Source organism: Canis aureus, chromosome 19 (assembly GCF_053574225.1).
Source record: "Canis aureus isolate CA01 chromosome 19, VMU_Caureus_v.1.0, whole genome shotgun sequence".
NCBI lineage: Eukaryota > Metazoa > Chordata > Mammalia > Carnivora > Canidae > Canis > Canis aureus.
The window spans coordinates 34926116-34940366 of NC_135629.1; the positions used below are offsets into that span (position 1 = coordinate 34926116).

A 14251-nucleotide genomic window follows, 5' to 3' on the forward strand; every position below is an offset into this window, starting at 1 on the left:
TGGTATGTATCTACTGGAAGGACACAGGGGCATCTCATGGAACCCAAGGACAGCAAGGGTGGCAAGACTTCATGAAGGGCCAGAAGTGTGGAAATGGAAAGTTATTGGAAACCAAGGAACTAAAGCAATTAATGTAATTTTACATTATATAAATATTTGACCAACATTTTTGCAAACCCCTGAAAGACTTTCATACCTTGAGATTACAGATTTACAGGAAACTGTAAATGGGGAATTAATAAATGTTTAATTATAAATGTGTAAAAAACATAACTTCATGGTTTTCCATATTTACAAACATTTCATTACATTTGAAAAAATTGTATGTTAGATTTTTTTCTCATCTCACAATAATTCTTGAGTATGCTCTAAGATTATGGACAAATCATAGCCACAAGTGACTATAATAAATTAGCCAAATAATTTTAAAGCAAAGCTAAAAACTCTCAAAAATTTCCACAGGGAAAAAATATTTTGATGGTGCTGGATTTTGATATGCTTGCTATGATACTTAGGGCTAGAAAGGCCTTAAGACATTCCTGGCAAAGAGAATTGGCTTAGATTGATTTAGCTAAGCCAATAGGTTGGCTTCCTAAGGGTCAGGTGATTATTTCTGACCCAATTAACTGTGGTGGTGGTGATGCTAGTGAATCAGTTAATTGGGTCTTTTTTCTTTTATGGGAGCCCAATGATGTTTCTCTTGAATTAAACCTACCCTGTTGGGCAGCCCAGGTGGCTCAGTGGTTTAGCACCACCTTCAGTCCAGGGCGTGATCCTGGAGACCTGGGGTTGAGTCCCGCATCGAGCTCCCTGCATGGAGCCTACTTCTCCCTCTGCTTCTCCCTCTGCCTCTCTCTCTCTGTGTCTCTCATGAATAAATAAATAACATCTTAAAAAAAAAACCTACCCTGTTAAGATGCATATATAAATGACCTCATGGCTAGGAGGGACAGATAATTGTGAGTTGTTTAGGGATTTTTGTTTCTCATCTAACTAAATTCTTCTCATGGCTAATGACTTCTGGGTTACTCATCCATGCCCATGGCTCTAATTACTAAATGTGATGACTTCCACACACAGTGGCCTCATAATCTCTCATCTGACTTCAAAGCAGCCTGAGAGAGTCACCTTCTGGGTATTTCCACCATGAGATCCCTGGCACTGCAAATTTAAAAAGCTCCAAGTGAATCCAGAAATGATTCATAAATTTTCTATAAACCTGTATCATCCACACCCACCTTTATTTCCAATCTTAGTGAGTGGCATATTATCCAGCTGCCAGAACCAGACTCCTGGGAGCATTCTTGGCTCCTCCCTTTTGTCCCATATCCAATCACTCACCAAGTCCATTTGATTTTGCTTTGTTGATTCTGGGGCTGAACTGCCTAGTGTTAGAGGAAGTAATTGAGAGAATGTGTTCACCAGTTGACCATGAGCTGGACCTGGGTAATCTGAGGCTCCTCATCCACTCCGCAGTCCTTAGAATGTACACTCTGCTCACTGTTCCCACAGTGGGAGTCATTTCAAGGACATAGCCTTAAGAAGGTAAGGTGTTGTTGAGACCATCTGGACAGTATACATGACTGAATGCAGTTACGGCCTCTATATAAACTTTCAAGATTCTGGTGAGCAGGTGTGGAGATCTATTCATCTTGCAATCACTGGAGATAAGTCTTGTATGTAAGGTCCCTTGCTTATTAAACCTGCCACCTGCGAATCAGAAGTGGTCTGCCTCTTCCTTTGGTCTCTCTTTGTCCTCTATGTAAGGGGGCCAATTTGTGAAATAGATTTGAGTCTTTTTTTGGTAATAAATTTGAATCTTAATCCTGCAACTTTCTAGTTGTGTATATGTATAAAAGAGAGAGGGGTTGTTGTGGTTGTGTTTCATGACTCTGTATCATTGTGCAATAAGAACAATTGCTTATTTTTAAAAATATTTTATTTATTTGAGAGAGAACGAGAGTGAGAGATATCAGAGGCAGCCCGACACCAGGCTTGATCCCAGGGCCCTGAGTTCATGACCCGTGCCAAGGCAGATGCTAAACAGATTGAGCCACCCAGACACCCCAAGAACAATTGTTTCTAACCAGTGTTCAGTTCCTGGGCCACTTGGCCATTGTGTCCACCTACTGGGCAAGTTTATGAAGGTTGGCTGTAGTGACTGAAAATATGGGGCAACATGGGGCTTTAGAATAGTTGTGTTTTTCACTGTTGACATTTTATTACTTTTTTCTACTTGGTTTGAAAAATACATATGGGACTACACAATTTTCTTTTTGCTTCAGGCTCTGATATGACACTGGACAGAGCTGATAAAACTGGTGATAAAACTGGCCGATGGGGTGGAGGTATGGTATAAGCAAGAGGGAGAATCAGAGACGCTTCTAGGTTTGGACCTGAGCAACTGGATAAAGGGTGGTGTCGTTAATCTGATGGGTGACCTTGGGAGAGAAGAGACCTGGTACATAAAAATCCAGAGTCCTGGGATGCCTGGGTGGCTCAGCTGTTAAGTGTCTGCCTTCAGCTCAAGGTATGGTCCTGGAGTCCCGGGATCGAGTCTCACATCGGGCTCCCTGTGTGGAGCCTGCTTCTCCCTCTGCCTCTCTCTCTGTGTCTGTCATGAATAAATAAATAAAATCTTAAAAAAAAAAAATCCCAGAGTCCTGTTTAGAATAAATCAAGTTTGAGATGCCAGTTAGATATCCACATTGGCGTTATCAAATAAGTAGTTAGATATTCAAATTCTTTAGACCTTTAGGAATCTCCGTTTCTGTCTACTTGGCTCTCTATTCTTTCTGCTGACCAGCAAAGGTCTTAGAGCTCATTTCTCAGTGACTTTGGCATCATGGTTTTGGGTGCCCTAGTTCTGATTTGGGCTACAAGCTCACCACTCAGTACCCACTGTCTGACTCATTCCAATGGCCCAGTTTCAAATACTGTGGAGAGAGCTTGTGACAGCCCACCCAGGGGCAGGTGTTCTCCAAAGATTCAATCTCCTGTGGTTGACTTCACAGAGTATGCAGGCTGCTGCTCTGGGTTGAGCACAGGGTGGGACAGGAAGGGTGGATGTAGCAGGCGAATTTGATGACATTTCCTTGGGAATCCATTTCTGAACCTCAGGGAAAAGGCTGACTGTCCTTCCTGTATGCTCCTACGGTACCCAGAGCTTTGTCCCTTCATAAGCGGTATTGTAATGGCCTGTTTTCTTGTCTGTTTCCCTTACTGCAGTAAGGGAATATCCTTTAGGTCAGCTTTTTAATTTTTCAGATGAGAAAACTAAGTCCCAGAGAGGATGAAGATGACTTAAGATTCCTAATACTTCCAGTCCTTGTTTTACTACATAAAGTTGCTTTCTGTTTAAAGTAATTATTCTTAACTTTTTCAAGGACCTAATACAAAAGAAATCTATTGAGAACCATAGATCTCTCTGGGGGTAAAAATGTACATAGGTATATAAACAACTTATTCCTGTGAAGTCCAATGATTCTTGTTTACAACCCAAGGATCAAAGGAAAAGAGAATGAGTGGCCAAGAAGAGTGAGCTTTAGGCATAGATGCAAATACATTCTCAACTGGGTATGTTACCTGATTTTCTGAAAGACAGTAAATATCTTACAGAGTTTTTGTAAGAGTAGTGGAAAAAAATCTAAGTGGTATACATAGGAGGTAGTCAATAAACATTGGTCACATTTCAAAAGATAAGGGATTTTAGGACTTCTCAAAGCACTCAACAAGGAACATTTATCATCTATCTATATCTATCTATCATCTATCTATCTATCCGACAAGCTTTTTTAGCAGAGGCTGTCAAGATGGTACACAGGAAACTAAACACAACAGGTGTAGGTTGGTTTTACCTTGGAGCATCCAGGTCAACAGAATGAGTGCTGATTTCTTGGTGACTGAGAGAAAGGAGAAGGTAAGGGCAAAGAGGCCTCAAGGGGGATGAGTCTGTGAAAAACTATGAACACCAGATGTGTAAAAGGAAAGCTTAAGGAACAGGGCATTTGAATAGTCTGCTTCCTTCATTTAATATTTCAATTTCCATCATAGGAGGAAGGAAGGAATCATCCCTAGTCATTGTGCTGATACCATACCTCTGCTCACCCAGACAGCCCATGGCTGAATTTAGCTTCATTTGCTCAAGCTTCCCAGCAGGAGACATTTAGATCTGGCCACTGAAATTGCTGGCAGCAGACTCATCAGGACAGGAAGGAAATCACTGCTCTAGTTTTGCAAATTGACTACTCAGTGAGAGACCAAATCTGGAGATCCCAGTGAGGTTTGGAGTCCCCCTTTCTAATATAAAATGGTAGTGGCTGGGGCTCCAGACTTGTTGGGTGGAAGCTTTTTGTAATGAAAAAAGGTGTCCAATCCTGCTTGCACATTACCTTGAGGCGCGTGTATGTGTGTGTGTAAATGAACTCAGACACCATCTTTCTACCTTAGATGGGGGCAATGCACACCCGTTGCGGGGCACAGAGAAGGGTCACTCAGTGAATGACAACGATGAAGCTGCTGATGATTTTTTTCCTTGCTCCCTTTTTCCATCTTCCATTCGCTCTTTTCCTTGGGGCAACAAGAAAAGTGAAAATCTTATGAAATCCCTTCACTCTCCTAAAGAAGATTAAGCTAATGGGAGGCTGCCAGAGTCTGGGAACCTTGATTCCCGCCCCCCCTCATACTCTAAAGCTTAACTTAAAAGACAGCTGCATCCTCTCCACCAAGGGCCATCCCTGCCCCTGTTGCCAAAGCCACCTGACCTGTCCCAGGAGTGCTTGGCAGCCTTTGGGAGGGAGTCCCGGGGAAGGGGCCTCGGGGCAGGGGAGGAGGGGCAGGTGCTTCCAGCAGGCAGCTGCCTGCGAGGAGCGCCGCGAGGACCCCGCCGCCCGGGGCCGCGCGCTCTCTGCTGCCCCCCGCGGAGGCGCCCGCGCCCCGGCCCCGGCCCCGGCCCCGGCCCCCCCAGCCGCTCCTCGGGAATGCTGGGAATGTGAGTCAGGGCCGCGGCGAGCAGGCGAGCGGGCGAGCGCGCCGAGCGGCCGGGCGGGGGGCCCCGCGGAGCGCAGCCCTGGCGGCGCGGCGCGGGCGCGCGTCTCGGGACTGCGGCGGGTGCCGCCCCCTCGGCCGCCAGCCCCGCCCGGCCCCGCGCCCGGCCCCGGCCCTGCGCGCCTTGCCCTCCCTCCCTCCCTCCCTCCCTCCCCTCCCCCTCCCCCCCGCTCCCCGCGCCGCTCCACCTCCCGCTCCTCCTCCCGCTGCTGCTCGCTCGGGCTCGGGCTCCGGCTCCGGCTCCGGCGCCGGCTCCGGCTCCTCCCGGCCGCCCGGGGCCAGGGCGACGTGAGGTTGTAAAAATCCATGTGGGACGGCCCCGGGGCGAGCATCGCAAAGGTGAGACGTCGACGCCGGGGCCGCGGCCGCCGGGCGCCGGGTTCCCGCGGGGCGCCCGAGCCGGGCATCCCTCGTGCCGGGTCCCCCTCACTCGTGGGGAGCTGCAATGCGTTATCGCGGGGAGCCGAGGGGTGAACCATCCGCCTCCCCCGGGGCTGTTGGGGCGGGGGGAAGGATGGGGCGGCCTAAGGGCGGATCTGCCTGGATGGAGAAACCCCCGGATCGGAACAAGTGCACGGCTTGCTCTGGCGCGCGGTGGCCGCTCGCTCCCCCGGCGGCCCGGGCCACCTCCCGCAGTCCCTCCCCGGCAGCCACCCTCACTGCCATCGTCTTCCTTCTCCCCGGCTCCCCATCCTTCTCCTCCCGGCTTTTCCCCCCTCTTGCCTCGAGGGGTGGGGTGTTCGCAGGGGCAAGGGGCTCGGGAACCCCAAGCAGAACAAAGTGGAGAAAGGGGGAGCAGCCCTAGTGCAGGGGGGTGGGGTGCCTGGCTGCCTCGGTGGGCTCCGAGGGGACAGTGTTAAGAAAAAAGAAAAAAAAAAAAAATCCGTGTCAGGGAAAATGAAGCCGGCTTTACTGGGGAGGGGTAGAGGGTGGTGGTGCATGAAAACGAAGGGATGTGCAATTAAACTGAACGATAGTCCTTTCGTGCCTCTCCCCACCTCCGAATTATACAAGAAAAGGAGGGGGGGTACTTAGGAGGTGGCACTTAATTTTTTATTTTCATTTTTTAAAAAAGATTTGGTGCGAGCCTTTTGAAAGATCATCTTAGGACGGTGAAGATTAAGGGCTGCTTGGTGCGGGATAATAAAACAGCGCTCATAAACTCTCGGGTCGGCCCGGCCTTATTTATTTTGTACTTAAGGGTCTCTGTTCTCCTTGCCAGAGAGGGAGAGTCTGCTCTGTTAGGAGCGCATCGATTTTAGGCGGCTACCTGCCTTTGCTGGATGAAAGGCAATTTACTCCCGGAGTGGTGAATTGTCAGGTCCCTCTGTGATTGACAGTCACACCTGCCACTTATGTGGGCAGAACGGGGACCGGTAAAACCTCAAGAGCCAATCAACGCTCGGGAGAGGAGGGCAGCTCCCACTTGTCATGGTTAGTTTCCTGGTTGGCTTTTTAAATCAGTGGTTTTACTTAACCATTGGTTTCCACCAGGTATGAGGCTCCAGCTGTGAGAGGCAGACCAGCGGGGAGAAAACTCTTCGAAAATGGGCTTAGAAGCAAGTATGCTTGACTTGTGTTTGTTTCTTCTCTCCCCCTTCTCTTCTCACTAGTTGTAGTAGTTGGGGATGCTCAGGCCATTGGCTTAAAAATGAAAAGGAAATGGATCTGTATAAGAAATTCAGTGGTGAGGGGGCTCATTGGGGTTTAGAATCGTTCACCTATTTTTCTAGAATTGCAGCCTCCCTTATAAGAGACACCATTTACTGTTGAGCTATTTGGGAAAAAGGGTGTGGCACTTTGTCTCCTATGGTCACTCTTGTCCTTGTAAAGTCACATTGTTTTCTCAGTATACAGTAGTACTTGGCTCTTGGCTCTATTAATGGATTTATAAGATATTTTTGAAGCAGACAAGCATACTTTGTTAGGACTGCCATAAATAGAAGGGGTTCTTTTAGTTTTTGACGGTGTAACAACTTCTGGAAGTGAGGATTTGCCTTCTTCACTTACAGTTTGGCTGTCAGTTTGGAGGTGGCAGTGGGGTCAAGCCAGATCCTTTCTGGAGGGTGGAAGAGTTTGCCTTTAAGGTGAGTTTGCTTCTAAGGTGAGCCATCTTGTCTTCTGCCTCTGTGCTTTAATAAAAGCCCTGCACAGTTTGGGAGGGCGGTGTGTGGATGGTGACGGAAGCATGGTTTCACCAGCAAGACTTTCATGGGTGGATGGAGTGTGGGCAGCAGGAAGGACCAGCTCCTCCTCAATTCTCTATAAGTGAAAGGCTTATTTTTTTCAATGCCCTTCTTCCTGAATTCAGTAGAAAATTTACTGGTTGATCCTGTTACCTTATAGAAGCTGTATCTGGATGTGATAGAAAGCCATGCGTTCATTATTTTGTGAACAGATTGTGGGCCAGAGTACACTGATTAGGATGGTTTTCATGTACCAGCCAGCTTTGTCAGGGTAGTATTATTACTATTATTATTATTATTGCTGTTGCATATGCTAGCACTTTGTGGAATATTTTACATACACTATCTTTTTAAAAACTTTCAGAGCTTCTATAAGGTAGGGGTTATTATTATTTCCCCCAAATTACAGATAAGGAAGCTAAAAGGAATTATGTATCTTGTCACAGTTTAGTGTAAGAGTGAGCACTTGAGTCAAATTTCTCTGACCCAGAGCCTTTGACCTTGGCTGTGGCCTTGAATTCAAATTTTGGTCCTGCTGTCTGTATGTGTCCATTCTGAAGTATGGACTCTCCCAGCACACATAGGGCCTATTCTGTTGAATCCATTGCGATGTTAATGGTCTTTGCACTGTGTGCCTTGCCACTCTGAAGGCCAAAGGCCATCACTTTACCAATAGACAAATTTGGTAACCTTGGGTATTATATATTTCCTGTAAGTCAGCTTTTGGCCCAGTGGAAATTTGGTTCCAAATGTAATGATGATTATTTAAAAGAAGGTAAAACAAAACAAAATCCACACTATTCTACTTTTACTGATACCTTAAATTTCCAGCTGGAGTTCAGAATTGGTATTGGTTGAATACATGCTCTTATCATTCAGTTGGCTTTTTTTCCTTTTCCTAAGGGATTGGAATTTTATTTTCTCTTTCACTTATAAAGTGACTCCATTTCATTAGTGATTTTTTTTTTCTTTATTTATTTATGATAGTCACACAGAGAGAGAGAGAGAGAGAGAGAGGCAGAGACATAGGCAGAGGGAGAAGCAGGCTCCACACCGGGAGCCCGATGTGGGATTCGATCCCGGGTCTCCAGGATCGCGCCCTGGGCCAAAGGCAGGCGCCAAACCGCTGCGCCACCCAGGGATCCCTCATTAGTGATTTTTTTAATATAATTGTATTTTAAATTATTCTACTGGAATAGTATGGCCCTCTTGTTTTATTATGTTGAGAAAGTCGTAAGACTTAAGCCTTATTGGTATCTTCCCATTGGTGAAATGCAATGGTCATGGTTTGTCTAAACAGATATCCTCAAATATAAGGATATGGTGTTGGAATCCATAAATTTACCTCAACAGATAGTCTTTGACTTGGTTGAGGTTAACTTTGTGTTTTCTTCTTCTTCTTCTTCTTCTTCTTCTTCTTCTTCTTCTTCTTCTTCTTCTTTAAACTAGGGACACCCTTTAACCCCTTTTATCAGCAAAGAAGTTAACATTTTGGCTGTTATATGAGAGACCTACTTGCCAGCCAATGGTTTAGTTTCTTTATTGTGACTTTCCTTATTTTGGAAAAATAGAACAAATGGAAAATGGAAAAGCACTGATATTAATGAAAATTGTAGGTCTTATAACTAAAACAGTTGATCCAAGGAGAAACATCATTGGGTGTACCAAAAGCAGGTTCTTCAATCTGTTCTTTCTTGTGTGAAGAAAAGGAACAAAGTGAATTAATATGTAAGAAATTCTAAAATACACCAATTGATAAAAGTTACATTAGTCAAGTTTTGCTGTGTATCAAAACTTCTTGACTTACAGCAACAGGTATTCATTTTCACACTCCTGAGTTTTTAGGTTGGCCATGATTTGGCTGATCTAGGCTGAGCTCCTGAGGTGGCTCTGCTGTTGGCTGCATGTTTTGTTCTGGTCTGCTCCTCATGTTTTCTGGGGCCCAGGAGGAAGGGATAGCAGCTGCTTGAGACATACCCCTCTTGTGGCAGATAACTGGATTTGATAGCTGAGTCAAACTGCACAAGCAATGTCATTTTCACAAAAAAACTTTTTGGACATGGCATGTCCCATAGTGAAGATCAACATCCATGGGTAAAAGCAGACTCTGCCCATAGTAGAGGAGGGAATATTTGATGAACTATAATCAGAACTCCCACAACATGTAAAAAGTATGGTGTTTTAGAGAATTTTATGATTTTTTCTTTTTATTCTTGGGGAATACAGTCTTCATCTCCTCACTCCCACAACAAGCTTTATAACATATAAAGCTAGTAGTGTGTTTAACTTTTACAGTTCAGGAATATACCATGTTTGATTCTAGAGGATTGACTATAAATGTGGGTATGAATATGTACATGAATTACTTAAATTATCAAGGCACTGTTTATTAGAACCTACTGTGTTCCAAGAGACTATACTCAATGGAATAAGGAACACAGGAGTTTTTATCTGAAATGGGATCTGCCACCATAGAGCTTATTATTAGGAGTAGGTATCAGAAAGACTTCCTGGATGAAATGGCATTTTCCTGGACCTTGAAGCAGAGATAATGTTGGAGATATATAGAGAGCATTTAGATATATATTAGTAAAAATGTAAGAAGAACATCTAGATATAATGAGTTATTTCATTTGGCCAGAGGGTAAGATAGATGAATAATAATAATAACAATAGTAATTATAATAATAGCAGTAATTACAATTTGACTTTTATTGAGCTATTAACCACTGTGCTTCTCACTTTACATAAAATATATAATTTAATATTGGGATAGACAGTACTGATTGCTTATCCAATATTCATTCTCTCCTTTCTAACTGAAAGAACCCCAATTTTGTTTGAGATGGAAATAAGCCCATCTCACTTTCCAAGTTGACCTTAACAGCCTAGAGTGGCCATGAGACTCAGGTCTTATAATGAATAAGTGGATGTTGTTGGTTGGGGGCTTTCTTTTCTTTTCTTTTCTTTCTTTTTTTTTAAGATTTTATTTATTTATTTATGATAGACATAGAGAGAGAGAGAGAGGCAGAGACACAGGCAGAGGGAGAAGCAGGCTCCACACTGGGAGCCCAAAGCGGGGCTCGATCCCGGGACTCCAGGATCGCTCCCTGGGCCAAAGGCAGGTGCCAAACCGCTGAGCCACCCAGGGATTCCCAGTTGGGGGCTTTCTTGAAAGCTTAGTAAGGATGACACATTTGGCTATGATACCCCAACAACTTTGGCCCCTTTCTGCTTCCTGCTGCTGGGAACCCGGGTGCAATGCCTGAAAGGCCCACAGCCAACCACAACGACAAAGATAGGACCATGTATTAAAAAATTCCAGCAAAGCTGGAACTTGGAAGGATCGTGATCTTGATGATGTTGTTGAGCCATAGTACCAGCCTAAACTGACTTCTCCCATACTTTTTTCTTTTTTTTTAGGGGAGAGGGGCAGAGGGAAGAGAGAGAATCTTAAGCAGGCTCCATGCCCAGCATGGAGCCCAACGTGGGGCTAGATCCCAGAACCCTGAAATCATGACCTGAGCTGAAATCAAGACTGACTGAGCCACCCAGGTGCCCCCTCCCATACTTCTTATTGCATAAAACAAATAACCTCCTTACCTGCAGGCCACTATATGCTGTTTGTAGTCAAACATAATTCTCACTGTTACATTCTCTCAAGACCCTTTCAAAGTAGATGCCATCATACCAATTTTATAGGAGAAAATATTGAAACTCAGATTAAGGAATTTACACAAGATCCAGGATTCATTACTATCCCACCATCTTGCCTTTGGCTGGGCAGGATAAGTACTACAGCAGAGATAATGTTGGAAAAGTAGGTTAGGGGAAAATTGAGGGGGTAACTGGATTCCAGGTTGAAAAGTTTTGAGTTTTATTTCATGGGCTATATACGATGATTTGAAAAAGCCAGAGACTGGAGGTTAGAAGACCATTGAGGTTTAAGTATGTGATACTTAATGCTTTAGTGTGAATGAAAGTGGAGGAAAAGCTGGGTACAGAGCAGAGCTGGGAACATGAGAAGAGAATGGAGTTGAGTGAATGCAAATCATAGCTAGCTGTTACCTGTAATCTTCTGAGAACAAAATGAAAGTCTCCTGAAGGTTAGTATTAACTTCTACTAATGGCTTCACATTTGCCAGGAAGTAAGGAATGAGTAATATAGAGAATTGCTAATGGGATGTGAATCATTATTTAGTGCAGTAGGGTGGGCACCACTTATCATCCATACCATTTATTGTGTGACATGATTTTGGTCTGGGTCTGGCTCTGGCTCTGTTGTGCCAGTTAAAGGGAACAGAGATGAAGGGTAAGACCAGAGGGTGGTGCAACGGTACAACAAATCTGTCAAAGGACATCTGCTAAACATTCTGGAGCTTTCCTGGAGGTGGGGTGGGGTCACTTTAACTTCCTGGGCTGCCCATTTTTCCCCTCTTTCTACTTTTTAAATCTGTAAAACAAAAGATTTGGTTTACATTAGTGGTTTTCAAATGTTTTTCAGCTGTAGAAACTTTTTTGTCTTTCCTAAATAAAAACTTATCTGGACCCTCAGTACAGTTAGAGAGGAAAAAAAAAAAAGCAAAGTTGCTCTGAAAATTCAGAGTCCAAGTTTATGTTGTTTGAGATTCCTTCATGTTGAGGTCACTGTTTTCAAATGATCCCTATACACCCTCCCAGGTCTAGGATTTGAAAGCCTTAGAGCTATGTAGTTGTTTTATTGGAGCATCCTCTTTAATAAATCCCTTTGCTATTCCACAGCTTGTTAGTCTTGTATCACCTGTGGTAGAGATCGTTCATGTTCTCCCCAGCTACTTTTCTCTCCTAGGTGTATATTGGAAGTGACTTGTGTCATGTCTATGCTAAAATATTTAATTTACAGTGTGAGACCATCCAGTGCTCACTTCTGCTGTGATGGCCATGGAAGCAGGTGTTGAGATGGAGCTTCCATCTAACTGGGTCCTTGAGTCACTAAATGAGCAATTGGAATGGGACATATAATGTGACCAATATATAAACCTTTGTTGTTTTAAACCATTGAGATTTTATGATTGTTTATGTGGTACTTTTTTTTTTTAAAGCTTAGCCGTTCTGATCGTCTTTTAGTACATGTACCAAACTTCGTTTAACTTGCTTTTTTTTAAAAAAAAATATTTATTTTATTATTTTTCTGGGGGGATGTAGAGTGAGAGAGTGAGAGAAAGAGAGAGAAGTTGGGGTAGAAGGAGAGGGAGAGAAAGAATCTTAAGCAGGTTCCATGCCCAGCACAGAGCAGAGCCTGATGCAGGGCTTGTTCTCACAACTCTAAGATCTTGAACTGAGCTGAGATCAAGAGTTAGATGTTTAACTGACTGAACCACCCAAACACCCCTAAAGATTTTATTTTTAAGTAACCTTTACATGCAACGTGGGGCTCGAACTCATGACCCAAGATCAAGAATTGCACTCTACACCAATTGAGCCAGTCAGGCACCCCATCATTTAACTTAACTTTTTTACATGTCTTCTGGATCAACCTGAAGCCTGTTCAACTTGTCCTTACTTTGTGGTTAGGAAAGCAATTGGAAAGCATCTATATCAGCTGTCCATGCAGGTCTCTATACTAATAGATTCCTTGAACTGGAATGCTTATGTTTAGTAACATTCACTTTCATGTAAAAAAAAGTCTGTTGTGTAGTGCACCTTACTTAAAAAAAAAATGGCTTTAATTTAATGACTTGTTGCTTTTTTTAGGTAATAGAGCTCAGTGACTTGGGGAAGAATAATGATTATCTCTTATCATAATAATGGCTACTATTGATTACTTATTCATTGATTTGTGAAATATTTATTGAGCATCTACAATGTGATAGATACTCAGGAGCATAGAGCTGAGCCAGAGATAGCTCTTCGGTTGGAGCTTACACTTTATTTTTTAAAATTATTTTTTAAAAGATTTTATTTATTTATTCATGATAGAGAGAGAGAGAGAGAGGCAGAGACACAGGCAGAGGGAGAAGCAGGCTTCATGCAGGGAGCCCGATGTGGGACTCGATCCCCGGACTCCAGGATCACGCCCTGGGCTGAAGGCAGGCGCTAAACCACTGAGCCACCCAGGGATCCCCTGGAGCTTACACTTTAGTTGGGAGTTGTAGATGTTAGTTCTATTCTATGAAAGATACCATTTACTGAGCATTTACTATCTGCTAAGTGCTTTATATTCCTCATTTCAGATTACCTATAATGATAGGTATATTATTCCTATTTTATAGATGAGGAAACTGAGGCTCAAAGAATTTTCTAAGCTCTATGAAGGCAAGAGCTTTTGCTTTATGCTGTATTCCCAGTGCCTACAAGAGTCTTATTTTTTTCTCCCATGGAGCCCAACTTGAGGCTTGAATTCATTACTCTGAGATCAAGACTTGAGCTGAGATCAAGAATCAGACACTTAACCAGTTGAGACACCAGGCACTCCCTAGAAGAGTCTTTAGTGCATATTAGATGCTCAAATAAATGTCTGTTGATTGAATGAATGAACAGAAGAACTTGATCAAAGTTAATACCGTGGCAGATCTAGAATTTTTTTTTTTTTTTTTTTAAGATTTTATTTACTGATTCATGAGAGAGACAGAGAGAAGCAGAGACATAGGCAGAGGGAGAAGCAGGCTCCATGTAAGGAGCCCGACGTGGGACTTGATCCTGGATCTCCAGGATCACATCCTGGGCTGAAGGCGGTGCTAAACTGTTGAGCCACCCAGGCTGCCCCAGATCTAGAATTCGAATCCACGTCTGCTTGACCCGCAAGGTCGCTAAATTATCGCTTGCCACAGTAGGTGCTGTGAGTGGCCCCATGATTACAATAGAAACAACAACTGGGCCCCATTGTTTTTGTGAAGACACCAGGAAAAGCCAGGCTGTCTTTCTTCAGCATCTAGGGCTGAGTCCTCTGTGTGATTTGCTACTCACTCTGTCTCAGTTGTGGAAGCTAAAGGCCACAACCTCACTGACTTAATTGCTGATATAATTGGTTACCCCTTTCT

The 14251-nt window shown here is 43.9% G+C and overlaps 1 protein-coding gene across 24 annotated transcripts in view; it reads left to right on the plus strand.

Annotated features, from left to right (window-relative positions):
- Nucleotides 1–5230: 5230 nt before the first annotated feature.
- Nucleotides 5231–14251, plus strand: part of ERC2 (ELKS/RAB6-interacting/CAST family member 2) — a 904101-nt gene continuing 895080 nt past the window's right edge. For 14 of the 24 annotated variants that reach the window (XR_013357839.1, XR_013357837.1, XR_013357838.1 and 11 more), the window contains exons 1-2: nucleotides 5231–5385; nucleotides 7059–7133. The gene's annotated coding sequence lies outside the window, so the exon portion shown is untranslated. Of the gene's footprint in view, nucleotides 5386–6540; nucleotides 6610–7058; nucleotides 7134–10655; nucleotides 10788–14251 lie in introns of all 24 variants that reach the window. The other 10 variants (XM_077858477.1, XM_077858478.1, XM_077858474.1 and 7 more) reach the window with 5 other exon arrangements.